The 11,461-nt window shown below is 49.0% G+C and overlaps 1 pseudogene; it reads right to left on the reverse strand.

Moving 5' to 3' along the window:
• Positions 1–784: 784 nt before the first annotated feature.
• Positions 785–1,576, reverse strand: LOC101712025 (tumor protein D52 pseudogene; annotated as a pseudogene).
• Between the last annotated feature and the right edge of the window lie 9,885 nt (positions 1,577–11,461).

Below are 11,461 nucleotides of genomic sequence, written 5' to 3' on the forward strand. Positions count from 1 at the left end.
ACAGCACTGCTTCCCCGAATGTGATTGATCTTACCATATTTACAGCTATCAAGACCTAAAACTTCAGGTGTTTGAACTGAACATTGATGAACACACTTATATTCAACCTGATATGCTAGACTCTGTTATTTGGTCAACTGTCCATTTACTCTGAAATTAAAATTTTAATATTATCAAAGTTGATATAAGTGACATAATAACAAATACGCTGAAATGGTTATAGTCACAAATGGCAGTTAACAAGGATATGGGGGAGATCCCACTCCCAAGTCACCCAGTAGCTGGAATTACTCTATATACTGTCACACAACTATAACAAATCGGATTTAAAGCTGTTTACTTTAGTCTGCCTTCATCACACACCCAAGATATGTACCTTATATGAAAACAGTGTTTATTCAAAAACAAATTTTTTGTAGCTGTTAAGTTCTTCCCTTAAATGTAAATAAAATGGCACAGAAACTCTTAATAACCAGGACTCAGAAAATTTAAAAGAAGAATTTGTTAGAAATCAAATATGCAGAGTCAAAGAAGGAATAAAAATCATCTAGAAGACAAAAATCCAAGTAGCATCTCAGATGCAGAGCAATTCTGTAAAGTAGGAAACACCTGTGATCACCTGCAGCTTCTCAGATCATTCTAGCAAATGTCTCCAGGTACTACCTGTTGTCTGTATAATAGTATTTCCCTAAATAAAGGGCCTTGAATGCACATTCAGCGTGTTTCCTGCGAATAGAAGTGAAGATATTTTCATTTTGTTTAACTCACAAACTATTTGGCCAAAGAAATATGTAAAGCTAAATAAAAGCACATCTGGTAGAAATGCATAGCAATGAATGTTGACAAGATGTGCTTGGATCTTGCTTGCAGCATCTGGCAGTGGTTAGTGGAACAAAGGTAGCAATCTCACAGGCTCTCCTGTGTCTGTTCTGGAGGCGGCTCTGTGGCGGTGGCACTAGCATTTGCAGTTGAATTTAAGACTTCTCCAAAATCACCGCCAGCAGGCTCAGTTCCCCCTACTTTAGACTTTAAGTTTTCGACCTTTTCTTCACATGACTTGAAAGTTGGGGAATTTTTTACGTCTTCCAGCTTTTTGGTGATAACAGAGCCAACAGATGAAAAGGCCGCTGAAGCCTTCTGTCCGGCCTGAGATAAGGTTTCAGAGGTCTCCCTGTATGCGGACCTGGCTGTCACATCCTGGCACCCTTCGGCAATGTTCTGCTTTAGCTCCTGTAGTGAACCAATTCCAAGTTTCCGCTTGATCTCTGCTAGATGCTTCTCTCTTGCTGCTAACACTTGAGACAGAGTTTGGATTTTTTTCTTCTACCTTTGCCAGCTCTCTTCTCAGCTCATCCCGCTCCTCTTCCGAGAGGGTCTCGGTGCTGAGTGTGGCTGCAGCATCTTCTCCTTCCTCAGGTACTAGGTCTGTCCGCAGCAAACCAAGTTTCTCAGTTGGTGATCCGGGTGGAGACGAATTCCCACTAGCGGACAGGTAGAGGGAGTTTTTGTTCACTCCTGCATTGAAATTGAATGGGGACTGGTAGTCTTCATATCAGTCTGTGTCTCTGTGATCCATCATCCCAGGCAGAGGCAGAATGCATGGCTTTACAGCCGCCTGAGCTCCCTCCACAGTCGCTCGCCCCTTTGCCCTTATTCCCTTTGCCCCACTTTGCAAGCTCACTGAGACTGTCTTCCCAGTTTGGAGGCCCCGCCCCAAACCTGAGCATCTGGCTCAGGTGCAGCTTTAGCAAGCAGGCCTTTTAATAAAGACTTCTCCTGAGCAACTTCAGGAGGGGCTCTGTTCACCACCTGTTGTTCTTTGACCTCTTTTTTGTTGTTGTTGTTGTTTTTTTGTTTGTTTCTTTGTTTTTTGAGGCAGGGTCTTGTTATGTAGTCCAGGCTGGCCTTGAACTTGTGACTATCCTCCTGCCTCAGTTTCCAAAGTGCTGGGATTACAGGGGTATACCACCATACCTGGCTGATCTCTTTATTTGAGCATGCTTTTCTGTTTCTTATTTGCATAAGCTACCATAGCAACTTCATATGGAATGTGGTTTTGATGACTTTTTGGTTACTCGCCTTTGTATGAATTCAGTTAATCTAAATTTTTAGGATTATTGTTGCATAGCGTTGTCCTGGCCCAATTTCTATTGATATAACAAAGTGCCTGATGCTGGCTCATGTACAAAGAAAAGAACTGTGACACTGGCTAACAGGTTGGTGCTTCTGTAGCACGGGGCCAGCATCTGTTCAGCTCTGGTGAGGGCCTCCAGCCACATCACAATATGGCAGATGACATCGTGGTGGGAGTGTGTTCAAGGTGCCAGAGGAAGAGATGATTCACCCGACAAGGAGCAAGGGAGGTTCAGGGACCAGATGGTTTTGTAACAGGCCACTCTCCTAGGGACCAATCAAGGTCCCATGAGAACTACACTACTTGCTTCTGAGGGCAGGAACCCAATGACTGCCCCCTGCCTCCAGGTCCCACCTCCTACTGCTGCCAGCAACGCCGCACCACCCTGCTGGAGACCATGCTTCAGCACACGAATCTCTGGTGGGCTGTCAAACCATATCTATCCCATAGCTGTGTTAAATACACAGACACACACACACACACACACACACACACACACACACACACCTCTCACCCTCTTCCCTGTCCAGTACCCCAGGGAAGTGGATCCCAGTGATCCGCCTGAGCATCTTGTTAAATTTCAGTTCTGGTCCAGCAGATCTGGAGTGAGGTCTGCGACTCTGCACTCTCTTGGCCTTTGGGTGAGCTCAGTGTAGTGATCCTCAGGCCACACCTCCTCTCATATCACCTTGCGGTCACCCTTTTAGTAGTTTTCCAAGTACACATGACTCTTTTCAGAGTTGTTTATTATTTTTAATACTGAAAGAAAGTGAAATTCAATACAGCCTATTCTAAGAGAAGTACTGCTTTATACAGTAGCATAAACATTCTTATTAATCCTCCCTATTAGCATTTTTGTAAATGATAAAATAGATGTAGGTAAATTTTTACTGTGGCTGGCACTGGATGCAAACCTCATTTTTAAAATTTTGTTTACTTTATTTTGTTCTCATCATACATAATAGAAACCTGAGTTTTTAGCTCCAAACCTCTGTCTCTCTGCTACATCTTGGTGCCTCTACCTGGGAATATACCTTTTTTCCTTTTACATGTCACCATCTTTGCCCAATCTTTTCTCTCTTTTATCCAAAACAGTCATTATTGAATTTGTAAAGAATTTCTCTCCACTTCTTGTAAAATGCTCATCAGTTTTGGGGATACTGATTAATAACCAGCTTAATCTCGCCCATTTTAGAAGCCTAGCTGTTACTCAGGCTTCCATTTATACTGATTAATATATATTGATTAATATATATTGATACTGATTAATAACTTCAGCTTAATCTCACCCACAAAAGCCTAGCTGTCACCCAGGCTTCTATTTAGAAACCGAGGAAACCAGTATTTGGCTGAAGAAAATCCTTCCTCAACTCCATGGCCATTCTCTGAGTATCACAGTGTTGTTTCTGTTTACTTAAATGGAATAAAGTTTACTTAATGCATAGAATGCTTACAGATTTGATTTATTGCTTTGCAATCTAGTCTCGGACTAATAAGTTATGTTAATTGGCCCTGGAGAGATTTTAGGATTAGAGAATAGCAGTATTGTGTTCTTGGAGAGAAAAGGAACCATGACAGTTTTTTTGAAATACTAAATTACTGATGAAGCAAATGAAGCAACAGTCTTAGGATTCCTGAAAGAGGCAGGAGCTCTATGGTGCTCTGTGAGCTCACTGCCTTTGCACTGTAGTTTCTTGGATAAGCAAAGTTGAACCATTCTCACTGCAGAGCACTGGTCCTTGTCTGCACAAGCATGTGGTTGTAATGGGGCCACCATCTTCCTGCTGACCCTAACTCTTGGCCATAGTGATGGTCCAGGGGCACAGTGCCCACCTGGCTAACCACAGAGCTCCAATATCTGGTCACAGGTGACTGATCCAGGAATAGAAACCTACATACCATGTTTCAAGCCATCTTTCTGACAGGAATCTAGGGAAGAGGCCCAGTTACTCCCATAACCAGGAAGGGGTGAGATGGACAGCTAGGTCTCTGTCCTGTGGCACGGGAGGAGACAGGGCAACCAGGAATGTAGAGAGACACAGGGACGGAGGGTGGGAAGTTGGATCCAGAGCCCAAGATAAACTGTCCAGCAGGCCAGGTTAACTGCCCTCCCTGTGCTAGGCCTGGGAGTCAACTACCTTTTCGTCAGAGGAAACTAGAGTCAAGTTCTTGCCGCCAGAAACCAAATAGTCCCTCCAATACCTTTGAATCAGTCCTGGGGTCCCACATAGGCTGGGAATGGCTCTGCTTCTCGAGGCTTCGCACTTGGGATGGAGCGTGAGCTGAACACATGTGAGCTGAGTTCAAACCACCCTCCCCGGGAGGCCACTGGGCCAGAAACACTTTTACAAACCAAGAAACAGGAAACGCAGTAGATATTTTCTTTTAGAGCAAATCTGCACACAAATAAAAAGTATTTGTCTAATTGCAATGATGAATAATGAGGTTCTCTGTAATACTAGAATGAAGGGGGAGGCGATTGGATGAGCCATAAAGCCTGTGAGACTCACGTAACAAGTAGATAGCTCCCTGACCGACCATGCACAAACTTCCTCCCGCTGCTGCATCAAAGTAGTACGCGTCGGGAGCTTCAAACAACAGAAATTTATTCCCTCGCAGTTCTAAAGAGCGGGAGGTAGAAATCAAGATGTCGTGGCCTCTTGCTGGGTGTCTGTGTCTTCACCCAGCGTTCTCTCTGCATGTGTGTCTCCTCCTAGTTAGAACAGGGCCCACCTCGCTCCAGTACGCCTCATTTTACTTCATTATATTTGTTGACCCCACTTAAAAAGAAGGAAGTCACACGCTAAGAAACGGGGGTACTAGGACCGGGATGCGCCTTTTTTGGAGACACAATTTGGCCCATGACAGACGGCACGCTCATTCTTAAAACCTATTAGTGACAAGAGTAAAGTCTCAGTGCAAATATCCCCCTGGTCAGACTCTGGAACCATCCACTCCCTGCCGCAGGCCACTCCCTGAACCATGGCAGAGACTTCCTCACAGGGGAAAGACACCAAGCAAAAGAGGAGACCTGCATCCCATGCAAATCCTGTGACAGGTCCTGGAGGGCCCGGACATGGCCGAGGAAGGGTTTTATTCTGGCTTTCACCTCTTGGTCTCTAGGAGCATCTGAATCTGAGGCAACACAAGCGATCGGCAGAATCAGTCCTGCATTCTGGTTTCTCTTAGTTTTACACAAGAACAATCCAAAAGTGTGCCTGCTCTCCCCTCTCCAGGTGGACTGGATTTTGGAGCAGCACTGAGTGGCTCCTTTTGCATCCATCTTGCAGGCAGGTGGCTGGCCACTTAGCTGCTGGCCACATTCCTGCCTCCCACTTTTCTCGCCTGGCTCCTGTGAGTCCTGCGGTGAACAGAGAGGGCCTGTGAGTCAGCAGCAAGGCAGTCACGAGGCTGAGGGCCAGGCTGGGCCCGTGACCCCAGCAGAGGCCTTCAGGTCCTTCCTAGGATGAATGCTGGAGCCACAGCTGCTGGCTCCTACAGCTGCCAGGCAGAAGGCAAGGAACTTGGGATCATATTCACGGACAAGGTCCCCCTGTGGGTAGCACAGTCCTCGCTGGACCCCCAGCTCAGAGCCCCATTCTTATTCCTGACCCAAACCACCGTGTTGCCTGGTTCCTAACCCCAGTGTCCCCTGAGTTGCCCCCACCCCCGGCCTTCACTCCCTCCAAGGAGGCCTCCCCAGGAGAAGTGGCCCTAGGCGTGGACCCCACGCCAGCCAGCCCCGCTTCCCCCTTCCCCCGTCCCACAGAACACAGGTGCGACAGAGGCTTCAGGCATAACGCTCTCAGTTAACTTAAACTTAAATAACAGTAACTTTGCTTATTTCCTTTGAATTCAGGTAATTAACCAGGTTATGATAATTTTGATTTTTTTTAAGTCATAAGAAGTTGAATTGAGGCCCTCCTCTGTTTCCCTGCTCGGAAAGCTCCCATCCCAGAAGTCCTTGTCTTTCCAGCCGCCCCTAAATCAGGGGCAGATGTTCCCCAAGGCCCTATGGAGAGAAATACTTCAGGACCTACAGAGGACTTGCGCATAAGTATTCGAAAAGGGTCTTTCACAATAATCAAACGCTTTCCCTGCGTTTTCCCACTCACCCGCTTTCTCTCCCCCACTAACCTCTGCCCTTGCCTCCCACCAGGGGAGGGAGAATGAAAGAAAATATGAGGACAGGAGGCGAGAGCCAGCCCTCTGTGTGGCCCTTACTAGTTGGGGAATTGAGCACCAGGCACTGATGAAAGGAGACATGTGCGTGGGGATCCCAGCTGCCCCTCACCTTCCCACAGCCTCCAGGGCCCTGACAGCTGCAGCTGCGCCAAGCACAGTCGGGCTTTGTGGAACCGGAAAAGAAGTGAGTCAAAGCCCAGGGAATTAGAGCGCGGGTGCTAATCAGATCTGCACAGAGGCCTTAGTGGAGAGTCGCCAAGTCCCCCTGAACCCCCTTCCTTGTGCCCACCAGGCCATCTGCAGCTCAGAGTTCCCAGCTCTGAAGGGAGTCCCCCAGGAGGGTGCAGCAGCCCAAGTGCCCACCCACCCTGGCCCTTCGCACCCCACAGAGAGCACAGACACCCCACTCTGAAGCTAAGGACACTCAAGCCCGAGAGCTGAGCAGGCTCCCAGCTCACCCAGTGAGGCTGTGACAGAGCAGAGACCCAGGTCAGGCCACCGCTGAGCACAGGGCCTTCTCGCTGGTGGTCACTGTCCTCCTGGCCTGGGAGTCCCACTTTGAGACAGGTGCACTTAATCATGCAGTGCAAAGTGGCTTTGGGAATGGATGGCCCACTGTGACTTTACCAGACAGGGGACGTTTTGCGTTGTCACAAGGGGAGGATTACATGTTGTCAGCTTTGCTGACACTAGGACACAATAACTGACACCCACTGCTTAAAGGAGCAGAAGGTTGGTTTGATTCACTCCATGGTCAACTGGCTCCAAGGGAAAAGCATCATGTTGGCAGAGCCTGGCAAAACACAGACACCTAGTTCATGGAGGCCAGAAAGCAGAACAGGGGAGAGGGGTCAGAGGCCAGACACAGACCCCAAGGCCCTGTCCCCATGACTCACCCAGACACACCTACCAGTGTGCTTCTCCAATCCCCTAGGTGGACCCCAAAGCCAACCTAGTTGACACTCCACCCAACCGCCACTGGGTGGTTACTGGAATTTAGTGGGTACGGGTCAGGAATGCTGGTAAACATCCTACCATGCACAGCACAGCCCCTAAACAAGAATCATCCACCCCAAGTGTCCATCCTGCTCAAGATGAGAAATTCTGCCCTGTATTATCCTGCCAGAACAAAGCCCTACCTACCAGTATCCTAAATTAACCCAAAGTACTGCTAACAGGGATCCCAGCCTACTCTAGCTACTTATGTACCCATTCATTTGACCAGTACTTACTGAGTGTGAAGGTTTCCTCCAATTCTGGGGCTCTAACAATGAACCAGACAGACAGGTTCCCACCTGTGTGGAGCTGTTTTTCAAGGGAGGCTAGGGTGGGAGACAGAAATAAAATGAATAAACAGATAGAAAGTGCCAGACACTGGTAAGGGCCATCTAGAGACCTGCAGCAGCGTGAAGCAACAGAGGGGACTGGCATGCTTGATTTTGATCTTGGTCAAAGTGGACCCCTGCAGAGGTGACATTTCTGCTGCGATCTGAACCGCAGGAAGTAGGCAGCCTCAGACAGACCGGGAGACAGAGGTTTTTAAAGAGAACAGAGAGCTTCTGCAAAGACTTCAAGGCACGAAAGGCCGGACGTGTCTGAGTAACAGACAAAAGGCCAATGGAGGACAGGAGGAAGGGGAGCAGACTGGTGGAGAGAAACGTGGGGGCTTCTGCACATCAGCCAGGGCAAAGGGCTCAGAATCTCTCCTGAGGCAGAGGGGACTGAGAAAGAGAGCGATGGTCTCTGGCTTTTGCTTTTAGAAACACCCACACTGTGGGAAACGCGGATTATAGACAGGCTCTGGGGTGATTTCTGTCCTCAAAGGAGATATGCTGAAGTCACTCAGGACCTCAGAGTGGGACCACATTGGAGATAGGACTCTGCACTGCCAGCTCTCTTGTCGCTGAGACACAGCACCTGACACACAACTTACACAAGGAGAGGTTTCATTTGGCTCTTCATCTCAAGGGAGTCAATCCATGAGTGGCTGGCTTCATGGCAGGAGCATCATGGTATCAGGGCGTGACTGAGGAAAGATGCTTAGTTCATGGTGGCTGGGACACAGACCAGGGGAACCGAGACAGAAAGGAAGTGTTGAAGGATCAGACATAGATCCCCAAGGGCTCACCTCATGACCCACCCTGAAGCGTGCCCACCAATCCCTCGGGGGATCCCAAAGCCAATCGAGCTGACACTCCACCCTAACCACAGTCCTTAAGAGGTGAGCAATGTGGCATTCAGGAGACTCCTAACCTGGTGAGACCGGTGTCCTTATGGAAATGGGTGATCCCGCCAGCAACAAGTATCCACAAAGGGAAAACGATGTGAGGATGCTGGCAGCAACCAGGGCAATTCTTCTATTCCCAAGGAAACCGAAGATTGTTATGACAAGGGATGTCCCTTTAGACAGTCAGGACTGTCGCCTTGGTGAGGGTGGTGGTGGCTTGGACGATATGGTAAAAGTGGGATAGAAAGAAGAGCAGAGATGGGACACGTGTGCCTGAGACAGGACTTGCTGATGGAGGCAGCACCCCAGGACAGCTCCAGCTTAGGCCTGGTCAAGAGAGAACTGGAGGGAAGCGGTCTGGGTGGGAGGGAAAGGGGGCAAGTGGTTTGTGCCAGTCGGTTTCAGATGCGGCCTGGACTCTGGGCAGAGCTGGCAGGGGCAGCTGGATTTGGCCAGCAAAATGGAGAGCCCAGGAGCTTGGGGTGGAGAGGTGCGCTTAGGGACTTGGCACATTGGTTTGAAGGATCCTCCTCCCTGTTTGGATATTTTCACCGCTCAGTGGACACTGGCAGGGTTCAGGGTCTGCTCTGAAGTTTAAATGGATGGATCGCCACGGGGAAATGCCCCCCCCACCCCCAGTGCCCTCCAGGGGACAAGGAGGAGCATAGTGACTGGCAGGTCCCAGGAATTTGTGAGCTGGCCTGGAGCTCTGGAAACACGCCCGCCTGCGGAGGAGGCAGCGCCTCTGACCACGCAGCCGTGTCTGGCAGTGACTGGGACTGGGGACCCCGCAGCTCCCCCTTGCTTCCACCTCACTGGTGTCCGCAGCCCCCAGCCAGGTCCTCTGCACCTTGCACGGGCTTCCTGGACAGCAGAGGTGAAGGTTGGCTGCCCCAAGTCCGCCCAGGTGATTTCTGCTGTGTCGTTAATTGCTTCTTCCTAATACAGGGAAAATGCCAGGTCTTATTCCTGCTCAGAGACAGCGCCTGAGGGGCAGGGATGGGAGCAGAGAAGGGAGGTGGTGACCATTCCCACATCCCCCGCACTGGGGCTCTCACTTCTGTCACAGAAACTCACAATCAGCCATCCAGACAGGCAACCTCTGGATCCAAAGTCCAGACAGGTTGAATAACTTGTTCAAGAAAACTAAAGATCGTAGAAAAATCTTCATCCTGTGGTCATCTTAGACGCCTGGAGCCACTCAGCTGCTGCCCTGACAGCTTGCGGGCTTGACCTCGACTCCCTGGCAAGGCCCTGCTTTGAAATCACTGCTCAAGCACTGCTGGTCTGCAGTGAAAGTTTTGGTCCCCGAACATGGCCTCCCTCTGTCTGGCACAGTCCCACAGCCTCGAATCCATCCTGGAGGCTGCCACCCCGCAGGTGGATGAGGGTGTCGGGGACGGCGTTCGTGCCAGGTGCTGCGTGTCCCTACCCCGTCACACCATCCTGTAGCCCTGCTCTGCCCACCGCCCAGCCCGGTCTTGTTGCGGCACCATCCCAACTGCAGGCTGGAAGACGAGAGTGGCTTAGAGCTTGGCGTTGCAATGGTTCTGATTTCAGTGGTGTGGAGGGCGCTCAGCCACATGGGGCTTTGTTTAAACTGGCCCGTCTGAGGGCCAGAGAAGGGCAAATAAACTCACTGTCATCTACCACATAGATAGGACCCGACTCCCTTCCCAGAAAGGTTCAAAAGTATATCAAAAGCGAGCTTGGTTCCCCACCAGTCCAGTTTTCTCTGATGCAGTCGCCAAGATTTTAGTGGATCTCATAGCAAGAAAAAATTTCTTATCTTATTTAACAAACACATATGAGCCAGGTACAGTTCTGAGTGATGAGCTAACATTTGTTAGCTCAGTAACTCTCACAATACAACTGTAAAGTCCTGCTGCTCTTCCCATTCATAGAGAAGGAAACGGGCAGAGAACTGTTAAAAATTCACCAGGATCCACACGCAAGCCCCACTCTGCCACTTCCACAGTGCAGAAGGAGAAAGACAGAGGGTTGAGGGGCGAGGGAAGGAGAAGGAAGCACAACAACCAAAAAAGGCTCCTATTTCTTAAGTACACCACAGGAAATTACTCCTGGGGCTCTTGATGAGCTTCTCACAGTTCTTCCCTGTCCTCCCACTGTCTCCTCTCCCCACTCTCCCTGAGCTCAGAAACTCTGCCTTCGGGGCCAAGAGCTACCAAGTCCTCCTCCAAAGCTTACAAAGGTCTCTGTGGCCTATTAATAAGCGAGTTTATTTTTGGATTAAGTTATTACTCACAGCACTTGGAAGAAATAGACCTGTTTGATCTCTGGCAAATAGTATCTCTCTTAAGATGTTCAAGTGACAAGATCATTTCTGATAGACAAAAACAATGCGCTGCAAGGATAGGCTGCAATCAATTACGCATTTGGAAGACAAGCTCCCTTTCTAATTCTCAGACCTCTGACTAGTGTCAAGAATAGATCAGATGTGTCCCTGTAGGGAGAGATAGGCTATCATAAAAAGCTTCTATTTTTGAGTCTGATAAACTGACAATGTGTTGTTTAATTAAAAATGTTTCTCCCAAGTTATCAGTGTTCATTTATCATACTGTCTCTCATGGTATTGCACACTTTCCATCTCTCCCTTGTAAGCATTCTCCTTCCCTTGCTTATCCAACTGAGATCTCACTGTCTAGCAAACAATTTACACTTTTATCAAAGCCCCTGTTCCCTCTACCCCTGGCTTTCTGCTAATCTTCCAGTAAAGTACCAAACCCTGGCCTAGACCCACAGCCTGCCAACTTAGTTCTCTTCTTCCAATTCCTGAAGGTCCAAAATTGCAGGCTTGGGATGCACCAAGTTCCTAGTCTCCACTCCCAGCTGGACCTGAGTGCTCTTCTCATTTTCTGGGCTAGTTCTCGGTTAGCTGCTGTGTTGGCAGAAGA

Source organism: Heterocephalus glaber, unplaced genomic scaffold (genome assembly GCF_053883595.1).
Source record: "Heterocephalus glaber isolate CG9 unplaced genomic scaffold, H.glaber_assembly_v1.0 deba00001004, whole genome shotgun sequence".
Taxonomy (NCBI): domain Eukaryota; kingdom Metazoa; phylum Chordata; class Mammalia; order Rodentia; family Bathyergidae; genus Heterocephalus; species Heterocephalus glaber.